The sequence below is a fragment of the Neoarius graeffei genome, chromosome 12 (assembly GCF_027579695.1).
Source record: "Neoarius graeffei isolate fNeoGra1 chromosome 12, fNeoGra1.pri, whole genome shotgun sequence".
NCBI classification, from domain to species: Eukaryota; Metazoa; Chordata; class Actinopteri; order Siluriformes; family Ariidae; genus Neoarius; species Neoarius graeffei.
Window position 1 is genome coordinate 64,653,939 of NC_083580.1, and position 10,111 is coordinate 64,664,049.

The window sequence follows — 10,111 nt, forward strand, 5'->3', positions numbered from 1 at the left end:
CGCCTGCTCGGCTTTAACTTTATGTTCTCTTGAATGAGATAATGAAACAAAGTTCCATTGGTGGAAATGGCGAAAGCCATTTCTTCTTTTTGGTGGAAATGGCGAAAGCCATTTCTTCTTTTTCTACAAAGAAAAAATATCAGAAAATCACCAAGATAAAGTTCGGATCGCCCGTTGCGATGGTCGCCAGGGACGAATGGCGGACTATTTGGGACGGCAGCAAGACGACCCTATATCTGACAAGGTTAGATCACCAGACCAGATGTTAGTTTCTAACAAACTTGTCTGACTTTTAGGCCGAATCCCATTTCACCCCTTGGACCAACCCCTTGGCCCTTCCCCTCCATTTTGCGCGTTCACGTGAAGGGGTAGGGGTATCCCAATCCCAGTTAACGCGGAGGGGTAGGGGAAGGGGGAGGGCTTCTGTACCCCTCCAAACGGAAATTTTCCTGGAGCAGACTCCGAACGAAGGGGTTTGAGTGATTTCCCACAATGCCATGCGGATTTCAGCGAGATTTCATGCGGATTTCATAAAGATGGCGGTTCCCGCGGCGAAAGATTGTCATAAATTTATTTTCTCCATTATTTACGTGTTTTAAGTTGTTATCCAGAGGAAACACGCCGCTTGATTCGCTTTCGAGCTGAGAATGAGCAGCGATTTCTGAAATCCAAGCTGCTGCTAAAAAGCTTTGGGAGTGAGTATTGTTTTCGGTTGCTTTACTGCGTACGTTTTGTTCTGTTATTCTCGCTTTTATTGTTTACATGAGTGTTCTGACACCTCATTCTGTCGGATGTGGTGCACGAAGCGCCAAAGATCTCCCATTCAGTGGTGTTAGTTAACAAATCACACCCTGCCAGCAGAGATTTCTGCCTCTGACTGTAGCGGCTGGTCGCAGCCAATGACGCGTCGCGTTTTGCTAACGTAAACGCTGACGGAGGTACGCGATGACGTATGCGATCATTGAAGGGCTATCCCAATACGTAAGGGTTGAATTTCAAGCCCTATCCCTTGTAGCTCAGTTTCAAGGGGAAGGGCCAAGGGGAAGGCGGAGGGGAAGGGGGAGGGGTAGAAATTAGAATTGGGATTGGGCCTTACTAACTTAGACTTAGAATATTATTAGAAGAACATTATCATCAGAGGGTCTACCATTGGCAATTTATAATAGTCATTATTGACATTAGGCATATTAAAGTTTGGTCTATAGTCACTGGATTTATCTAGATCTGTTACTATTAATAAGATTTAATTGACACGAAATGTGGTGAATCATTCATTCATTCATATAATATTTACACACACACACGTTATATAATATATAACTCTCCTTCAGGCCTACGGCACTCAAACTTGTCTCCCTCTGAGCTACTCGCAGAGAGGGAGAATCTCCCTCTTTGCAGTTTCCCAAGTTGGAGCCTCTGCATTTGATTCCTGGGTGATGGAAACCAGTCCACCAGTGAGTCAGCAAAATGAAGGCAAATTTTGGTTTTCCAAAAAAACCCATACATTTGGTTTTCCAGTATGCTGATGTAGCTGTATGGATGATTCAGCATGTGCTTATTTACACAGACTCTAGCTGTATCAACCAGACCAACATTTTGGGTAAGACTAACATCACTTTCAGGCACTGCTTCGTTGCCTGTCAATAAGGTCACACTTTTTAACAAGTGGCACACACGTAGAACAAAATGGGCTATTGGCAACATTAAGCTGCTAGGGTTTATGATCTCCTACACTTTAATCCCCAGAATAGGGCCCAGGATGTCATCATGGCCTTTGTAGATTAAACTCTTAGGCCCAAACTCATATGCCACTGCTATGGTTTCCACAAACTAGTGCAATATACATTGCTTAGAAATAGAGTGACCTATATAAAACGTAACATCATTTTGCTGGATGCTCTGTTCAAGTACACACAGAAGGCTCACATTGTTAGGCCATATACTCACTCTCAATCTGATCACCTTCTGATCTTCCTTGAATGTAAAGGTGGTGAGTGAAAAGCATTAATTTCCAAGACATGATAGGTAAAGTGGGAAAACATGTAAAGACTGGATTGACTTGAGAGACATTATTTCCATATTAGAGAGGAGAAATTACTGCATTAAGGATAAATAGAGAGCAGATGTTTTACAGTGAACATGCAGCTGCCTCCTGAATGCAAACTATTCAATCCATTAAACCATGGAAACATAGATGTGACTGTGTACTACTCTTTCCAGTTTCATGCAAGTTAAATTGTTCATTGCTTATCAGTAATAAAAAGAGATAAAACCATGTTGGGATTCTGTACCTTTGATTTGTGTAAAGTCACTTCCCAAACAAACAGTTCATAAAATAACAATAAAATGCAGTGAAACCATAGACTGTAAAAAGAGATATATAAAGCCTTTGCGACGTCACTCATAAGATTTCTGAAGAGCAGGTTTGAAGCTCAAATAAGGAAGCTACGGGCGTTGCCATCTTGGCAGCACCTGACTCCGCCTAACTCCCGGATAGTCCATAAATGGAGAAAGGGGTGGGGATAGTGAAGCCTGGCCACTGGAACACACCTACTAACCTTGAAGCTAACAAGCTAGCTATGCAAACTGGCCAACAAGCTACTGGAAAAACTAAAAGAAGCCGCTCCAGAAGATACAGACCAAAGCCTCAACGGCTGGTTTACAAAATAATAATAATCACCGTGCGATAATACCAAGGAGTGTTGTCTTTTCAATCTAAATAATTTTAAATAAAAACAACATTAGCAATGATATTTTCCCCTGATAGCTTAGATAACTAACGTTAGCTTGGTTAATAGCTAGCTTGCTAGTGATATAGCTAGCTAGGAGAGGCTGAGGTTGATAGCAGCTACTGTTGGCTGGGCAGTCTATGATGGTCACATAGCACATTGTATGTGATATGAAACAACTGCCCAAACCCACAATTTACTTAAGAGCTGTGCCTCTGGGTGAACAACTGACTGTTGCTATGCGAATCTTGATGATGATGATGATGCCCTTTATTGTCACTAGTCACATGTACCAGCGAAACTAGCCATTAACCTGTCCGTACATATACAACATACAATTGACATAGGGTAGACAGGACAGGAAGACAGGGATGAAGATAAAAAGGAAACACAACATGAGGAGAGATAAGGAAAAAAAGAACACCCCCCCATTATGCTCCTGTCAGGAGTACAGTGTGGGAACATTTAAAAAACCTTTGCACATAAGCACACAACAACACAAGTACACTTTAAACACGGGACTTGAGAGGGGGGAATCAGGGGTAGGGGGAGAGGGGTAGGGGGAGAGGGGGAGGAGGTAATCCAGCGCAAGCAAGCAGCCGTCCGCTCCTGCAGCCATGAAGGCGCTGGTCACGCACCTGCTTGTCACACTGGGGGTAAAAATGGCGACCGCGGAAAGTTAGAGAAGGAATGCGAGAGTGTCTCCTGGCAGTAACCTTCAGGGGGAAATGATGCCTCAGCAACGGCCTGAACCAAGGCCGGTGCTGTCTCAGGGAGCCGAATGTCGATAAGATATAAATTGTTTGGTCTTTCCAGACGCAGTCTTTGCATGTCCACACCGCTTGTCCATATCTGTCCATTCCGTCCATTCTATTCAAATTGATCTCCGAAAAATGTATTCCTTGCAAAGCTGAAAGCTGCTCCGAGATAACAACCATTTTGTGGTTAAAGTTCTGAATGTCCACAGTTCGAGTGCCAACAGCTTTGCCCACCACTCCAATCATATTGGGCAGCTTTGTGGGGCTTTGAACAGCTGGCACCGTTGTCTGATTTCCTCGATATACCAGGGCAATGCCTAATCCAATCAGCAAAAGTCCTGTAATCATGGTTCCAAATAGGTAGATATCTTCAATGTTCTCCACAGAAAGAATCACCAGGCACACTACCCGCCACCACTCCCACGCGTCCATCGTATAACCAGTCGCAAACGTTCCGGCAGGACAGACGGGTTCCCCCGAACCCAGGCTTCTCGTCGAGAAAACTGTGTCAATTTCGTTAAGAGACCAGTTTATCAATTCCATGCTTTTTTTAGTTTAGAAAGTAATGCAGGGAGATTCTCTTCAAAAAGTACAGCAGACGAGACAAGACACAGAAGCACAAGCAGGGAAAAAAAAGGAGGGAGAGGGAGAGCAGAAAATGCGACCGCCTTCCGTGGAAGCACGGAGGAAAAAAAAGTATTAGAATCTTCATCCTGAATGGATATTATTTCTATGTAAAACTTCAAAATGTAATTTTTTAGTCGCTCAAGGTGTCTAATTGTCAGTCTGAGCCTAATTTACTGAAGGGGAGACCCTGATAAACTTGATCAGCAGTGACTACGTAAAAAATATTGAAAGGTAAGTACAATCTAATAAAGCAAATTAAATTAACTTACAGGTGTAAAAGTTGTGTTTGCAGGGAAAAGACGAAAACAGACAAGGCTCCATAAATTATTAACATAAATCCATTACCTACAGTGAATTTGACTTGAGTTCTGAGGTAATGTCAGCTAGCGGCTAACAAGATGACACAAATCCAGCTGTCACTCAAATCGGCCCCGCCCCTATTTAATGCATAAATATATGGCTCAATATAATAAAACTGTTGAATTATATCAAAATTCACCCCCAGTACTGTTGTCATGAAGGGGGAAACTAGCTATAGAGACCGAAACTGGTTTTTGTACCAGGCTGTAAACATGTTTGTTTTCGCTGTAAAGTTGAACATTTTAACATGGGGGGGTCTATGGGAACTGACTCGCTTTTGGGGCCAGCCTCAAGTGGCCATTCGAGAAACTGCAGATTTTAGCACTTCCGCATTGGCTTCACTTTTCATAACGGGAGATCGCTGCTTGATTGAATCATACAACATTGAGATTAAATTGAATTACCTTTAGATTTTAATTCAATTGATTTGTTATTCGTATGGGCATTGTCACAAAGCAGATTTGAGAAATATATATGTAATTTTTAATATTTAGATCCCTATGAGCTAGCCAAACATCACAATGCTGTAGCAAAGAAAAACTCTTTTCTGTTAACTTTCTTTTATTCTCGCATATATTCTTCCTCCGTCACCGTCCCTGTAAACACGCTTTTCCCCTTCACTCTGTACCATTTTAAGTTGACTGTAAAAACATGGGTCTGCAAGGTCATGTTTAATTATATTATTTGTGGAACGCTTTTCATGTACTCCTCGTTAGTATAGTGGTAAGTATCCCCGCCTGTCACGCGGGAGACCGGGGTTCGATTCCCCGACGGGGAGGCATAATTTTTTTTGGGGGGGGGAGGAGAGGGTCCTTAAACTCCAGATAACGTACATATTAGCCTGCCGAAAATATTTGTACGGCAAGAGCAAGTCCTTTTTTGGCTATAGACTGAAGACATTTGGATTTAATATCTAGACGTGTTAAACAGCTATTAGCAAAAACTGCCAATTGAAATACTCAAACAGCACTTCTGGTACCCTTCAGCCAGAAATGATATTTTTCTCCATCTGGTTTTGATGTTGATGTGTGTATCTATATCTGCATTGTGCTGATATCACTAGGTATGTGAAAATCAGGTAATCTGATCACCCGGTTCACTGCTGCCGATCGTTTATGCTACCATAAATGAAGTCAAATTTTGAATAACTAATAAATAATTTTGAATAATTCAAAAATTTCTCTTACATGCTGTTAAGAAGATTATATGCATCATTTTCAGATCTCCTTTGAAGCTAATTTACGGGTGTTCCTCGTTAGTATAGTGGTAAGTATCCCCGCCTGTCACGCGGGAGACCGGGGTTCGATTCCCCGACGGGGAGGCTCCATATTTTTAAATGCTGAAGTATAATTTATGTTGTACATTAGTTTTCTTTTGCATGAGTGCACAGTCACAGTTTGAACAACAGATGCAGAAAGCTTGAACACAAACCATACTTGTTCCTACAATTTTGACTTTGTAATCTGAGACTATAAAACTATCAGTCTTATTTAAATGGAACCTGTATCATAACCATGTATCATAACCATGTATTCTAATTGCTGTCTCTGAACTACTGTATTTACATTTAAAACATTTAGAGCATTTTGTAGACGCTCATCCAGACATATGACTTGCCTGTTTATTATCAAAACCATCAACTCTAGCCATGGAAGGTGTGGCTCCATAGCCTCCCATTCTATAGAAATGAAACCAAAATACCTCCACCATATTACCAAATTTGGAGCCAGATTCTGCACAGTAGGAACTTTCTGCTGCTAGAGTCTGCACAGTAGAGACAAGAGTCAAAGTCAGGTACACCTATTCTTTTGCTAGGCCCTGTCCCCTTCTCCCAGTGTACAGTGGTAGAAATGATCAGATGAATATGCACATTCTCAAATTCTATTTATTACATCTATCTAGAGAGCTTAAAAATAGTTTTGGCTGGAGATATTTCATTAATACTGACACATCTAGGAAGGACATTTATCACAAACTGGAAATTCATGGACGTTGATGTGACTTTACCCATTCATCACTGGTGTTCAATACAGTGGTGCTTGAAAGTTTGTGAACCCTTTAGAATTTTCTCTATTTCTGCATAAATATGACCTAAAACATCATCAGATTTTCACACAAGTCCTAAAAGTAGATAAAGAGAACCCAGTTAAACAAATGAGACAAAAATATTATACTTGGTCATTTATTTATTGAGGAAAATGATCCAATATTACAAATCTGTGAGTGGCAAAAGTATGTGAACCTCTAGGATTAGCAGTAAATTTAAAGGTGAAATTAGAGTCAGGTGTTTTCAATCAATGGGATGACAATCAGGTGTGAGTGGGCACCCTGTTTTATTTAAAGAACAGGGATCTATCAAAGTCTGATCTTCACAACACGTTTGTGGAAGTGTATCATGGCACGAACAAAAGAGATTTTTGAGGACCTCAGAAAAAGCGTTGTTGATGCTCATCAGGCTGGAAAAGGTTACAAAACCATCTCTAAAGAGTTTGGACTCCACCAATCTACAGTCAGACAGATTGTGTACAAATGGAGGAAATACAAGGCCATTGTTACCCTCCTCAGGAGTGGTCGACCAGCAAAGATCACTCCAAAAGCAAGGCGTGTAATGGCGAGGTCACAAAAGACCCCAGGGTAACTTCTAAGCAACTGAAGGCCACTCTCACATTGGCTAATGTTAAGGTTCATGAGTCCACCATCAGGAGAACACTGAACAACAATGGTGTGCATGGCAGAGTTGCAAGGGGAAAGCCACTGCTCTCCAAAAAGAACATTGCTGCTCGTCTGCAGTTTGCAAAAGATCACGTGGACAAGCCAGAAGGCTATTGGAAAAATGTTTTGTGGACGGATGAGACCGAAATAGAACTTTTTGGTTTAAATGAGAAGCGTTATGTTTGGAGAAAGGAAAGCACTGCATTCCAGCATCAGAACCTTATCCCATCTGTGAAACATGGTGGTGGCAGTATCATGGTTTGGGCCTGTTTTACTGCATCTGGTCCAGGACGACTTGCCATCATTGATGGAACAATGAATTCTGAATTATACCAGCAAATTCTAAAGGAAAATGTCATGACATCTGTCCATGAAGTGAATCTCAAGAGAAGGTGGATCATGCAGCAAGACAACAACCCTAAGCACACAAGTCATTCTACCAAAGAATGGTTAAAGAGGGATAAAGTTAATGTTTTAGAATGGCCAAGTCAAAGTCCTGACCTTAATCCAATGGAAATGTTGTGGGAGGACCTGAAGTGAGCAGTTCATGTGAGGAAACCCACCAACATCCCAGAGTTGAAGCTGTTCTGTACAGAGGAATGGGCTAAAATTCTTCCAAGCCGGTGTGCAGGACTGATCAACAGTTACCGCAAACGTTTAGTTGCAGTTAATGCTGCACAAGGGGGTCACACCAGATACTGAAAGCAAAGGTTCACATACTTTTGCCACTCACAGATATGTAATATTGGATCATTTTCCTCAATAAATAAATGACCAAGTATAATATTTTTGTCTCATTTGTTTAACTGGGTTCTCTTTATCAACTTTAAGGACGTGTGTGAAAATCTGATGATGTTTTAGGTCATATTTATGCAGAAATATAGAAAATTCTAAGGGGTTCACAAACTTTCAAGCACCACTGTAACTCTTTATTTGACACATGGCTATTCCAAGTGCACTGTAAACTAACTAACCTACTTATAAAATCCACCCTAATGTTATTGGTAGTGTTCCCAATGTAACTCAAAAAGTAGTGGACATATTTCGCTGAAATTTTGAGGAAAGGTGGGCTGTGTGTGTGTGTATGTATATACGAGTGTTTAGTCTACGTCTAGTTCATATCTAGAGTGTTTATACTGTTTATATTGTCTGAGTGTTTAGTCTTTGTCTAGTTTTTATCTAGTGTTTACACTGTTTATATTGTCTGAGCGTTTAGTCCATATCTAGTTCTCCTTATCTAGTGTTTATACTGTTTATTTATACTGTTTATATTGTTTGTCTGAGTGTTTAGTCTATGTCTAGTTCCTATCTAGTGTTTATACTGTTTATATTGTTTGTTTTTTTCAATTATTCTATTTTTATTTATTGCATTGCCTGTTTGCACCGTGGGTCAGAGAGGACTGAAATTTCATCTATGCTGTATGTCGAGCATGTATAGCATATTTGACAATAAAGTTGACTTGACAATGGGCCAAGAAACTATTGATCAGATTTTGATGCAAATCTGAATATGTGGCTTGACAGAGGTATACACTCTACCAAGTGCTCTTGTAGTTATTACTAAAATAATATAGCTCTCAAGGTTGCTATATGGCTAAGTAGCTAACACGATTAAACTAGCCTTTTAATATTAAACCTCTCAAGGTTTCAAACATGTTTATCGAAATGGCTAAAATTTCGTTTGTGCGCATGTGTCCAAAAAAGTTCAAATAAGTATGTATATGTAATGAGACAGGTGCTGCCAGGCCAAGCCTATCAATCACTTCATTCCCAAGTGTATCCACACCTCATGATGCAGTATAACAACATTTTAAGCACTAATTTCTTGGGGGGGGGGGGGGGGGGGGGGGGTTGCAGAAATCAGCATAAGGAATGCTAACTATTTGAGTTAGATACTGTGGATGGAAAGACAGTTTAGACAAGAAAAGTGCATGAAAAATAAGCTGTTTTGTCATTGTGATGGGTGGTGCTAAATATTGCATGGTGATGGTGGTGCTAAATATTGCACTACAATCAGTCAAAAGGGCTACTAGACTTGGTGGTTTCACTTTTTAGAGATGATACGCTGTCCATGTTTTCTACAGTTGATGATCAAAACCCCTTTGCTAGGTTAGAGCTCATTCTAGTACAGATCAATCTAGTTACCAAGATATTAACCAGCTAAAACACTGCCAGAACCTAACCACTATCCTATCCACACTGTTGTCACTGCTGTATCCTAAGTGTGCTCAATGTACCGTGCGTTAATACAACCTATACCCTAATTATTGCAATGTCATTATAATTTTAAATACTGTATTCTAACCAGCAGCTTCAACATAAGCAATTCAAAGAAGGTTAAAATAGATTAAACACCACCTAGAATGTCTGCAGTTGTTTTTGATATAGATACCAAATGGTGCATGCTGATTTTGGCTACATTAAAGAACAAGTCACCTGAAGAGGTTAATGTGCTCCAGGTTAGTGGCTACTGGGTGCCACATGATCTGATCAGCACAATACCCCCCCATATCAATAAAATAAAATAAAATAAAATAAAATAAAATAAAATGTTAAACACTGATGCTCATGTGTACAATTTACTTTCTCAAAGGTGACAATTCAAAATTCATGAACACCAACCTGTACATATTTTATATTTATTAATTCAAACATACACAATGGTACTTCATTATACAGTGCTATGTGGCAAAATTGTCATGCTTAATGGCAACAGAAAGCCTTTACACATATAGCATGGCCAGAATAAACAATGAGGGAGGAAAAGAAAATTTTGGGTACATCCTATCCTGAGAAGTAGGCGAGAATGTGGGGAGTGTCACTGCTTCGTTCAGGAGTTTGAGACTGATAGATAACAAGCTTCACCACATCACAAAATACGTTACCACTTTTTTTTTTTTTAATAAAACAAAGACATTGCCTGTA

At 40.3% G+C, this 10,111-nt stretch overlaps 2 non-coding genes across 2 annotated transcripts; both read left to right on the forward strand.

Annotated features, from left to right (window-relative positions):
* The first annotated feature begins 5,180 nt into the window (after positions 1 to 5,180).
* On the forward strand, positions 5,181 to 5,252 carry trnad-guc (transfer RNA aspartic acid (anticodon GUC)). The gene has a single exon. It is a non-coding gene; the product is annotated as a tRNA-Asp (tRNA).
* Positions 5,253 to 5,723: 471 nt separating this feature from the next.
* trnad-guc (transfer RNA aspartic acid (anticodon GUC)) lies at positions 5,724 to 5,795 on the forward strand. Its single transcript has one exon. It is a non-coding gene; the product is annotated as a tRNA-Asp (tRNA).
* The last annotated feature ends 4,316 nt before the right edge of the window (positions 5,796 to 10,111 follow it).